Below are 12897 nucleotides of genomic sequence, written 5' to 3'. Positions count from 1 at the left end.
GTCAGTGTGAGGTGATGGTGAGACTGAGGAAACAGAAGTTCACAAATTTGGGTGTGTTTTGGAGACAAAATCAACTCGTCTTAGAGACAGAGAGTAAGAGAAAAGAATCAAGATGACTCCTAAGTTTCTCTCAGCTAGCTAGGTGGTTAGAATGACTTATTGAGTTGGGAAAGAAATATTTGAATCACCACTGTTTAATAGAAGCTGGCCTTGTTTATTTCTTCAAAAGGGAAGATGGCTTGAGGATCAAGGTTACACTTTCCTCTGACGCCGTTTACCACTACCATCTACTGATGCAAACTAAAGATAGATGCTTTGGGGGTAATTTCTCTAAGTTTTCAAATAGACTCACTACACTGAAATCCTCTAACTGCCATAAAAATTCTTAAATATTCTTAACTTGTTTTTTATTTTCATTTTCAAATTGTTCTTTGCTAGTACACAGAAATACAATTGATTTTTTTTTTATATTAATCTTGTACCTTGCAGTCTTGCCTTGACTCTTACTAGTTTTTAATAGCTTTTTAGGGGTTCCTTAAGATTTTCTATATAGAAGTTCATGTCATGTGCAAACATTTTTTATATCTTTCTAATCAGGATGCCTTTTCTCTCTTTTTCTTGTCTAAGTGCCTTCGCTAAAATCTCCAAAATTTAGAATCCTATATAATAAAAGCCTAATATGCTAAGCGTCCGATTGTTCGTTCGACGGGTTGCTATGATGTGCACTGGGGGGGCAGACATCCAACCGGTAGGTTAGCTTGCTGCTGGGGTCTGGCTAATCGGGACTGGGCGAGACAGGCCGGACACGCCCTGGAGCCCTCCCGAGGTCTCTCCCCAGCTGGCCAGCCTCCCATGGTCCCTCCCCAGCTGGCTGGCTGCTATTGGCCCTGATCGGGACTGGGCAAGGTGGCCCCCGTCACCCCGATTGGACAAATCCATGCACCGGGCCTCTAGTATTGAATAAAAGTGGCAAGAGTAGACATCCTTATCTTGTTCCTGATTGTAGAGGAAAGCATTCAGTCTTCTACCACGAAGTGTGATGTTGGCTATGGGTTTCATAGACACCCTTTATCATGTTGAAGAAACCTGGTCATAATTTTAATTTTTAAGTTGTCAGTGTACTCTTATTTGGTCTGTTTTGGTGATGTTTTGTGGTGACTGTTTTTTTTGTTTTTTGGTTTTTTTTTGTGACTGTATATTTATATCCAAATTAGAAATGACAGTTTTGCTGGATTAGTAGGCCTGGTGGATCATTGAACTGGGTAAGATTCCCAACCCTAAGGCACTTACAGTGAATTATATGGAACATTTTGGAGAAACGTATTGTGAGGTGTTTATTTTATGAAGACTTTAAGACTATACCTGTTGGGGTTTATTAACTTCTGCTTTTCTTAGGATTAGTAATCTGACCCTGCAATTTGGCATTTAGCTCAATAATTCAGTTCTGTGAAACTATAGAAATGAACTTCAATTCTAAATGTAGATCTAAATTATTTCTTGTCAGTTTTACTCTACATAGCCTGGATAAATAGCTTGAATTGTGCTTTTAGACATGGTAACTTTTATACTTTTATTTAAATTATGAAATTAAGTGTGGCATGTTCTCTGTGATGGATTGAAACACTGGAGAATATTGTGAACTGTTTTGAAGATGAAAGCAAGTTTGGAGCTGCTATTTTAATACTTTCAGAAAGAGATCTTTTTATGGTAATTTTTGGTTGTAAAGATCATCTCCTAACTTAAGGTAATAAAGTCCTTTTTGCAAGCTTTAGGAAGACACGATAAGATGGTTCTGGGTTCTGCTGAACTTTCTGAAGGTTAGACTGGACTAAGTGGTGTTTTGAGGAGGAGATGTAGGGAGTTAAAGAAATGAAATTTTAGATTGCTATACTAGCTAATAACCTTTCTAAGGAGACATTGTGTAAGCATGCATAGCAGATGCTTAGGTAAACCTTAGAAGTATCTAGAATATAGGAGCCAAATAAAATTGATTTGACAAATAAAAATATGGAGAAAGTGACCCACATTTTTGTTTTCTGAAGCCACAGTAGTTTTGTTATCTTAATACCAGGGAAATGTTTGTCTGGATGGATGGAAACCATAGTAGTAAAATCGGGTGTAATTTTTTGAGAAACGAACATCAGTGTTTTTAAACTTTCTGTATTATCTGCTAATGTTATCTAAGTAAATCAAGCTTATGATATCATAAAGTGTTAAATTTAGAATTTTGGAGGTTTCAGTATATGCCCCAGGGGTAGGGAATTATTTATTGACTTCTCAAAGCCACTGTTTTAAGGACTGTTTGAAACAAACTTCATGTATCTTGGTAACCCAGAGTTGACGAATAGCACAAGTATATAAATATCCTCAGATGACTTCTGTCCTGTTGTATACTCTGGAGGGAATCCTAGTTTAAGATTATGTAAGTGATAGGAATGGCATAATCTACTTTTCTTTTTTAAATTAATTAATTTATTTATTTTGGTTAATCCTCACCCAAGGATATTTTTCCATTTATTTTTAGAGAGAATGGAGGAGAGAGGGAAAGACAAAGAAAAATATTGATGTGAGAGAGTCATGTTGATTGGTTGCCTCCTGCACGAGGCCCTGGTTAGGGAGGAGCCTGCAACTGAGGTATGGGCCTTTGACCGGAATCGAACCAAGGACCCTTCAATCCACAGGCCGACTTTCTATCCACTGAGCCAAACCGGCTAGTGCTAGGAATGGCACAACCTTTTTAATTTTTATTGAGGGAGAGATAGAAACATCAATGATGAGAGAGAATCATTGACCATCTGCCTCCTGCACGCCCCCTACTGGGGATCTAGCCTGCAACCCAGACATGTGCCCTTACTGGGAATCAAACCCTGGACCTCTCGGTCCATGGGATGACACTCAGTCCACTGAACCACACCAGCTGGGCTCAAGGGCTGTTTTTACAACAAACTAACAAAAACAGGCCTTCAGTTTTGGCTAGCTACCTAAAGCACTGTTCTCTAACTTTATGTGCACGGGGATTTGTTAAAAGTGTAGATTTTGATTCTATAAGTCTTGAGTGGGGTCTGAATATCTGGATTTATACCGAGCTCCCAAAGTGGACCATATTTTGAGAAGGCAAAGCTCTAGAGAAGTAGCTCTTAATTATTTGTCTTTCTGTCTGATCACAGTTCCTTTGAGAATTAATGAAATATATAAACTCCAAGACACATTCAAAATCTTATATGCAATTTTACAAGTTTCATTGCCTTTCTCCCTAGGATTCTGTTTGGTTTTTAAAAATGAAGTATACCATATGATCCAGCACTTCCACTTCTTTTTTTTTTTTTTAATCCTCACCCAAGATAGAGAGTGGAAGAGAGAGGGAAAGACAGAAATATCGATATGAGAGAAACACATCAATTGGTTGCCTCCTGCATGCCCGGTTGCAAGCTCAAGCCCCAGTAGGGGGCGTGCAGTAATTCTCATCATTGATGTTTCTTTCCTTCTTTCCCTCTCCCTTTCTCTCTTTGAAATTAATTTAAAAAATTTTAAATCACCAAACTTCTACATAAAGGCCCAAAACACTTCTAGTATGAAACATTGAAATAAATGTGAGCTGTGGTATAGAATACATTTAAGAAAGATTCATAAAAACAAATGATCATTATTTTCCAACCCACTTACTTCATTTTAGGTTCTCAGGGTGCAAGGAGAGAACCAATTTTTGACAGGAGGCCCTTCTGTCTCGGGGTGCACTCACATCTTTTCAGACTGGGACAGTTTAGATAGGCCAATTCACCTAATGTGTACATCTTTGGGATGTGGGAGGAAATTGGAGGACCTGGAGAAAATCGCGGCAGACAAGGGGAGAACGTGTAAACTCCACATAGACAGTGGCCCCGGCCGCAGATTGATCCCTCCCCCTCCTCCCCATCAACGTTGCAACAAAATGATGTTGAAAAAAAGTGTTATTTTTGAGGACCAGCTATAATCATTTTGCAATATATACATATGTCAAGTCGTGTTGTATACCATAAACTATTTTTTTTATTGCTTAAAGTATTACAAAGAGTATTACATATGTTTCCTTTTTTCCCCCCTCCTCCTTGACATTCCCCTGGCCTCCCCCCCCCCCCCCCCCCCCCCGCCCCGTGTCTTGTGTCCATTGGTTATGCTTATATGCATGCATACAAGTCCTTCGGTTGATCTCTTACCCCCCCCCCCCCACCACCACCACCACCACCACCTCCCAACCCTCCCCGGCCTTCCCACTGTAGTTTGATAGTCTGTTCGATGCTGCTCTGCCTCTGTATTTATTTTTGTTCATCAGTAAACTATTGCAGTTAATTTATATCTCAATAAAATTGTGGGAAATGAAGTACAGGTTAAACAGTGTAATTAAGTAAACTATAGTCTGGTTAAGTGATTTACATCGTGTTGCTGAAAACACTAAACAGTTTTTACCAGTTCTTGAAATGATACACATTGATGAGAAGTAGAAGCAAAGTGTATGGCCAAAGAAGGAGGCGAGCAGGTTCTCTTGCCTTTTCCCCATATGGAGTTGTTTCACAATGAGAAGGATGGAAGAACAGGACTTGTTAGAGATGTAGAACTGCGACATCAGTATCTAAATGATAGAGAAATCATTATTTAGTCATTCCTGTAAGTTATATCTCTGTTTTACAAAGAGATGTAAGTTCTTAAGAACTTGTATATGAGCTGAAGAGCCAATGGTCTAAAACAGAAATCAGTGTGGATATATCAGAAGCAGAGTTTTGAGATCTTCATTCAGCACTATCAGCGTAGCTAAGACATTAAGTACCATGAGGAACTTGAGAAGGTCTCCCCGACCATGAGATCATGATGGACCAGTTGATCTTGAAACGTAACCTGAATTTCATGCAGCTGGCATTTCCTAATTTCCTGTAATCCCCTCCTCCCCACTCCCCATGACTCAGTGGTGGTTATAGCACCAGTTAAGTGCCAACCTTTTCATCCTTGCCATTATGATTAACATTTTGGAAAAATTAGAAGAAACCATGTGATATATATAGGGAACACGTTTCCTAAGTGTTATACAAAAGCACCAAGACACCAGATTTTATTATAAAAATGTAAAACCTTTATTTTGAAGATAAGAGAATTTTGAAAAATAAAGTGCTTGGTGGTAGCAGTGCTCAGAAAACTACAGGATGGAAAATATGGGTAAATGACAGGGATAGAAATTTGGTGGAAGTATACACTTGTAGGAAAATTCTGCTCCTATGAATCTATTCTCCAGAAGTAATCTAAGTGCCCAGAGATGGTCACCGTATAACATAGTAATAAAAATTATACACACTTAGATGGCCATGAAAGTGGTGACTAGTCTGTAGTATGGCTATGAACTATGAAACACTGACCTTGAACAAGTTTGTTTTCTGTGCCTTGTTTTCCTCTTGTGTAAACTGGGAATAAAGATAACACCTTTGGAGTTGTGAAGATTAAGAGTAACCTATAAAGCTCTTGCAGCAGCACTTGGTATAGAATAAGCATTCTCCAAATTTTAGTGGTATTATTACTATGCAGCCATTAAAAAGAATGAGACATGCCAAAACCGGTTTGGCTCAGTGGATAGAGCGTCGGCCTGCGGACTGAAGGGTCCCAAGTTCGATTCCGGTCAAGGGCATGTACCTGGGTTGCGGGCACATCCCCAGTGGGAGATGTGCAGGAGGCAGCTGATCGATGTTTCTCACTCATCGATATTTCTAACTCTCTCTCTCTCTCCCTTCCTCTCTGTAAAAAATCAATAAAATATATATTTTTTTTAAAAAATTAAAAAAAAATAAAAAGAATGAGACAGATAAGTATATAATAATGTAAAAGGGTTTTTACATTAATATATACTGTGATTTTTATTTCAGTGATTTTTAAAAATATATATTTTTATTGATTTCAGAGAGGAAGGGAGAGGAAGAGAGAGAAACATCAATGATGGGAGAGAATCATTGATCAGCTGCCTCCTGCACTCCCCACATTGGGGATCAAGCTCACAAACCTGGGCATGTGCCCTTGACTGGGAATCGAACCCAGGACCCCTCAGTCCACAGGCTGATGCTCTATCCACTGAGCCAAACTGGCTAGGGCTTCAATGATGTTTTAATAAGTGTTATCTGTAGAGAAAGGTCTGAAAGATCAATATTATCAGTTTGATGTTTATTTATTGGATGAGGGGAGTGATGGCTGGGTTTTCACCTTTTAAAAGCATGCTTTATTTTTGTAATAAAGAAATTACATTGATGGATATACCAGATGTTGTGTACTCTAACCCTGCTTAGTGATTGATGGGTTGCCTCTACAGCATCTAATGAGTGGTTGTCTTACACCTTAGTAACTGGTAACTTGCCTACTTAGGACCAGCTATGCCATTTTTGTTCATATTTATTATAAAAGGAACTAAAATATACTTGTCTGTTTTATACATTAGTTTTTCAGTTTGCAGCCACACGGAAGTCTGATGGCTTATTGATAGTTGGAGGCAAATTCATCACCCTTTATTTCCAAGTTAGTCTTTTTTTTTTTTTTTTAATTGATTTTTTACAGAGAGGAAGGGAGAGAGATAGAGAGCCAGAAACATCGATGAGAGAGAAACATCCATCAGCTGCCTCCTGCACGCCCCCCACTGGGGATGTGCCTGCAACCAAGGTACATGCCCTTGACCGGAATCAAACCCGGGACCCTTGAGTCCGCAGGCCAACGCTCTATCCACTGAGCCAAACCGGTTCTGGTCCAAGTTAGTCTTATTAGCTCTTTCAGTTTTTCATGTAATTATTTTCAAACCCTTTACTATTTTGATGGCTTTCTTTGGTGCCCAGACTTGAATGCAGTTATGTAAATAGAGTCTGGTTGATATTCTGGACACTTTTCTTCTGCTCTTACAGCCTAAGGATACTTCTTGGGCTTTAGCTGGAAGGGCAGTTAAGGTTGCCAGCAGCTTTCTCACACCTGCTCTTTCTCCCTTCATCTCCAATCCTTTTTAGTCTAAATATATAATTTTAGCAGCGATCACTATTAAACCTCATTCAGCTAAACTGAGTCTGAAATCTCTTTGGCTCCTAAATTTTTTTCATTATTCCTAGCTTTGTGACATTCTTTTTTTTTCTTCTTTATTGATTAAGGTATTACATATGTGTCCTTATTCCCCCATTGTCCCCCTACCCCCTGACTCATGCCCTCACCCCCCTGTTGTCTGTGTCATTGGTTAGGCTTATATGCATGCATACAAGTCCTTTGGCTTTGTGACATTCTTCAAATTGATGATTAGCATAAGTCTCTGATGCTTGTTTATTTAAAGAAATAATGTTTGCGAGTATGTACTTCGTTAATTGACAAAATATATATTTTAATATATTTTTATTGATTTCAGAGAGGAAGTGAGAGGGAGAGAGATAGAAACATCAATGATCAAAGAGAATCATTGATTGGCTGCCACCCTGGCATATGCCTTTGACTGGAATAGAATCCGGTACCCCTTTAGTCCGCAGGCCAACGCTTTATCCACTAAGCCCAAACCAGCTAGGGTGACAAATACTTTATTTGGCATCCATTGTGTGCCAGCACAGTGCTGGGGGCTAGGAAGTCAGTGATGACTGATGACTGCCTTCGTGAAGCTTTTGGTCTAGTGGGGAAGACATGCAGTGTGCTGAATGTTCGGAAAGGAAAGGACAGGACCGCTCTCTGAGGGCACATCGTAAGGGATACCAACCTAACCTTGAAATTCATGGAAAGCTTTGCTATTTGGAGGAGAAGAGGTATGTGAAGACTCAGAAAGAACTCTGAGGAACTGAAGAACATTATGCTTGAAGCTTAGAGGGGAAGGGAGAGTGTTAAAGAAGTAAGCTGCAGTTGAGTCACGATGGTTGTTATAAACCATGGTTAAGATAATAAACTTCAACCAGGCATGTTGGCACGTGTCTGTAGTCCCAGCTTTGGCGTTGGGGAAGCGGGGGGCAGGGATCTGAGGCAGGAAGAGCGCTTGAGCCCAGGAGTTCTGGGTTACGGTGCGCTATGCCGATTGGGTGTCCACACTAAGTTCAGCATCAATATAATGAGAAAGGGGACCAACAGGTTGCTTAAAAAGGGGTTCAACTGGCCCAGTTCAGAAACTGAGCAGGTCAAGATACTAAACATTTCTTTAAAAAAAATTTTTTTTAATATATTTCTTCATTGATTTCAGAGAGGAAGGGAGAAGGAGATAGAAATAGAAACATCAACGATGAGAGAGAATCACTGATCAGCTGCCTCCTGCACACCCCCCACTGGAGACCGAGCCCACAACCCGGGCATGTGCCCTTGGCTAGAATTGAACCCAGGACCCTTCAGTCCGAAGGCTGACGCTCTATCCACTGAGCCAAGCTGGCTAGGGCTTTTTAAAATTTTCTTTAACAAAATATAGAACACTTCACGAATTTGCGTGCCATCCTTGCTCAGGGCCCATGCCAATTTTAGTAGCACTTTATTTTTATTTTAAGTATAGTAATTAAGAAGCTATTGAACGATTTTAAACAAGATTATGATATCACGTTGTGGTGGCTTTTTTTAAAATATATTTTATTGATTTTTTAAAGAGAGGAAGGGAAAAGGGTAGAGAGTCAGAAACATCGATGAGAGAGAAACATCCATCAGCTGCTTCCTCACACTCCCCACTGGGGATGTCCCCGCAACCAAGGTACATGCCCTTGACCAGAATCGAACCTGGGACCTTTGAGTCCGCAGGCCGATGTTCTATCCACTGAGCCAAACTGGTTAGGGCACATTGTGGGTTTTTTAAAAAATGAGTCTCATCATAGATAGTATCCCTCCAATCCCCACAAAAAACCTAGATTGGGAGCAAACTTAATATACTATAGCAATTTGTAATGTTCCTTCCCTGCTCATGCTGGAAATAGTTTCAAGTAGGCAAGTAGGGCTTCTCAAGTAAAGGATTTCATTCACTCTGAGTGTCTGCAAAATTTATGGCTCATATTGGAAACATAGTGAAAATGTTTGAGTCATGGTTAAATGTTTAAGTATTTTAGGTTAATTCTATTATGACTTGACTTTTCTGGGACCCATTTAAACTAAAAAACACTTAGTGGTATTTAGAAGGTAATTTCTAATCTTATATATAGTTTTCTTTTAGAAAAGATTTGAATAACTTTGGAATTGGCTACCAAATAAATTAGATTTTTTTCTTACATAAAGCCAATTTATAAAAAGGCCTTTTCTACTGGTTTTAACAAACATCAGTATTTATTTTCGACATAGTTATAAACAACATTTAAGTATCGTGGCTTATAAACACTCCTTCCTAGATTTTAAGATTAAGTTTGTGTTCAATTCTAAAATGTGGCCAAGTAATAATTTCCTTTAACTTTTACTTGCATTCTTGGTAACCTAGCATAAAGTATACATTGAAGATTTTGTCCAGAGTGGTTCTCTCTCTATTGTGATAGCAGGTTAAAGATCTAAGGACTTAAGAAGCCAAGAGCTGAGTTTGAAAAGTGTCAAATGTTAAACAAGTGGAAGGCTTGTGACAGAATTTATTATTTCATTACACTGTTGAACCCAAGAGACAGAGAAGAAAGGTTCTGGAGGAAAAAATTGCAGAACATCTCCTTGGCAAGAGTAAGAATTTTCCACTACCACTTGCCCTAAGGACACTGACTTGCCCCATCGGGGAAATAGCACTGGATATAATCATCAGAACAGCACTGCCTACTCATGCACAAAACCCTCTGTCTGAAATTCACAGAAGCCTGCAGACAAAGGAAAATTATGCCTTAGTTTGGAAAGTATTCGTTGAATCTTTACTTTCATGGATCTTTTACTTCCGTAGAGAACCTACTTCCTGATAGATTCAAACCTAAATAGACTCTTACAAAATCATGAAGCAGAGTTACACAGCAAGTTAAAGAAAGTCTTTCATTAATTGAGGCTCCTTAGGCAAGACTCCTTTTACTTCTTAACTTTAATTTCTCATCTAAAATGAGGACATGGGCTGGTCAAGATGATATGGGGGTTTTTCTAGCTAAGAGAATACTAGAATATTTCAGGTTTCTATGACCAGTTTGAATTTATGCTTCTTTAGTACCTGTCCACAAAGAGATCTGTTTCCAACAGAATGAGAAATGTAAATAAAACTGTAAGGTATACATTGTCCAAGTGTTGGGTGCTTTGGGTCTTCTTGTCCTAGAACTGGAATAGTTGGCACATGAAAAACAGCACATAGTAAAGGTTGTTTTAAACAAGCCTTTCATAGGATCTATGACCCCAGTTATACTTGATTTTGTTTTCTTATATTAATTTTATAGTGTGTTTGGAAAACTTTTTATAATGTGGATTCTTGGACCTCGAACAAAATGCATTGAACTAGACTCTTGAAGAGCAGGTCTTGAGGTTCTGTAGTTTATAAAAGGCCCCCAGATCATCTTTTTCTTTTAATTCTTAAATATTTAATTGCCTGCCATTTAGAATGGCTGTTGTAGGATGGAAGAAGCATAGAGGTTAGTTTTTTAAGGGCTTCCTAGGTCATTTGTTTCACTAGCATTTGACATTTAAGGCATTCCTGCTATTTGGCCAACAATTAAATGTGTATCAGTGTAATTTCTGTGCAACAAAGAGACAGCCTTCATGTTATTAAAATGGACCTAGAGAGGCCCGGCCAACGTAGCTCAGCGGTTGAGCTTCGACCTATGAACCAGGAGGTTGCAGTTGGATCCCCAGTCAGGACATATGCTCGGGTTGTGGGCTCGATCCCCAGTATGGGGCGTGCTGGAGGCAGCTGATCAATGATACTCTCTCATCATTGATGCTTCTCTCTCTCTCTCTCCCCCTCTCCCTTCCTCTCTGAAACCAATAAAAATATATTTTTTAAAAATGGACCTATAGAGGAAGATTGGTTGGTTTCTTTATAATACCAGGGTAAGTATAATTTTTAATGCTGCATCTACTAGATGTACCGGTTAATAATGGCAGATTTTGTAATCAAAGAAAACACGATAATTTCAAGAGAAACATCAAAAGTGCTTTATTCAAAGTAATGTTCATTGCTAGCTACACATTTCCCCCATCTTTCAGGTAATTGTGGATACCACCCCAATAGAACTTTTCTTGTTTTGAGGCAAACCATTCAGAGACCCAATTTTTGCACTTCTTCGTACGTTTTGAAGTGCTGCTCAGAAAGTGCATGTGCCATTGATAAGAACAAGTGGTAATCTGAAGGAGCAAGGTCTGGTGAATGCAGCGGGTGGGTTAGTACTTCCAGGCAAGATCTTTTAACGTGTCTTTAACTGGTTTTGAAGTGTGTGTGATGGTGCGTCATCATGAAGCAAAATTACTTTGCCCTGTCTTCTGGCACATTCTGGTTGTTTCACAATCAAAGCATGGTTCAAATTGATTATTTGTTGGTAGCAATCAGTATTAAGTTTCACCTGGTTTTAGATTTAGAAGCTCATAATACACCACACCTTCCTGATCCCACCAAACACAGCATTGTCTTCTTTCCGAAGTGATTTGGCCTTGCAGTTGATGTTGATGGTTGACCTGGATCAACCCATGATTTTGTGCATTTGGGATTCTCAAAATAAATCCACTTTTTATCACCAGTCACAATTCAATGAAAAAAAAGACTTTCTTTCGTGCCGTTGAAGCAACATTTTACTGATGACTTTTCAGTTTTCCATTTGTCTTTCGTTCAGTTGATGTGGCACCCATTTTCCTTCCTTTAAAATCTTTCCCATTGCTTGTAAATGATCGGAAATTGTTTACTGAGCAGCGTTTAATCTTCAAGTTGTTTCTGAGTTTGACACGCATTTTCATCCAGTAATGCTTGTAATTTGTTGATCTTCAAACTTTTTCGGTTCACCTGGACATTGTCTTTCACATCGAAATCATCACTTTTAAAGCGTTTAAACCAGCATTCACAAGTATCTTGAGATGGAGCATGTTCACCATAAATTTCCCAAAGTATACGATAACTTTTCACAATAAAGTAATGAATTAAAACTTCCCACAAATGCTCTTGTTTTTGTCACGAAATTCAACATTTTTAAGTGTAAAAATAAGATGTTAACACCTTCAGCAAATTTGACATATGAAGTTTTGAAGCTTGCTGTCAATACAACAAAATAGCATACATATCAAATTGCATATATATCAACATATGTGTAACTCCATCTATTGAAAAAAATCCACATTATTAACTAGTACACCTAGTATATAATGTTGAATCCACCTTAAACTAATAGCTTAATATGTTGACCGAGTTACCCAAAATAAAAATTTAACCTTGGGATTCATTGCCTTAAAACTACATTTTCCATCCATTTCAAATTCTTTGAGCTTCCACTGAAACAAAGTACTACCTTGTACTTTTGGGTCCTCTTGTTTATCCTCAATTTGAATATTAGATTTGCCAGCCTTAAATGTGACAGATTTATGAGAATAAGAGCTAGGGCTCTCATATGAAATTGTTTACATAAGATTGTGATGTAAATTTCCACAGATCTCAAAGGAACATTTTCAAGTAAATTTTCCATTAGGATCATATGCTCATCATTGAACTCATATTCTTTTCATGTTCAGGGTCATACAGGATAAAATTAATTACGATAACAAGAAGTAACACACAAAAAAATGTTTATGTTGGTTTAAAATTTTCATCTTGATGGGGCATTTTAGCTGTTAACGGTCACTGAGGTTTAGGATATGGTTACTTTTTATAGCATGAACAGAAGTATATTAAAATGAAAGGTTCTGGCTTATTCAGTTTGAATATTGCTATTTGTTGCATAAGCATTTCCAGCAGCAATTTTACCTGAACTTAATGTGTCCCTGCAGTCAAATGCAAGGATGATCTTTGCCTCTTGAGATTATATGTTGGCAGTCTTTGTGCTGCCT

At 38.5% G+C, this 12897-nt stretch overlaps 1 protein-coding gene and 1 long non-coding RNA gene across 3 annotated transcripts in view; one reads left to right on the top strand and one right to left on the bottom strand.

Annotated features, from left to right (window-relative positions):
* ATP2A2 (ATPase sarcoplasmic/endoplasmic reticulum Ca2+ transporting 2) overlaps nucleotides 1-12897 on the top strand; it is a 60629-nt gene that overhangs the window by 25603 nt on the left and 22129 nt on the right. The window lies entirely within an intron of this gene.
* The window catches only part of LOC138998006 (uncharacterized), a 37696-nt gene continuing 35804 nt past the window's right edge, over nucleotides 11006-12897 (bottom strand). Inside the window, exon 9 of the long non-coding RNA XR_011469061.1 lies at nucleotides 11006-12109. This is a non-coding gene — a long non-coding RNA (uncharacterized lncRNA). The remainder of the gene's footprint in view (nucleotides 12110-12897) is intronic.

The sequence above is a fragment of the Myotis yumanensis genome, unplaced genomic scaffold (genome assembly GCF_028538775.1).
Source record: "Myotis yumanensis isolate MYYU_CA2020_CCGP unplaced genomic scaffold, mMyoYum1.0.hap1 SCAF_19, whole genome shotgun sequence".
Lineage (NCBI taxonomy): Eukaryota > Metazoa > Chordata > Mammalia > Chiroptera > Vespertilionidae > Myotis > Myotis yumanensis.
This window is presented reverse-complemented; position numbering and strand designations above follow the sequence as displayed.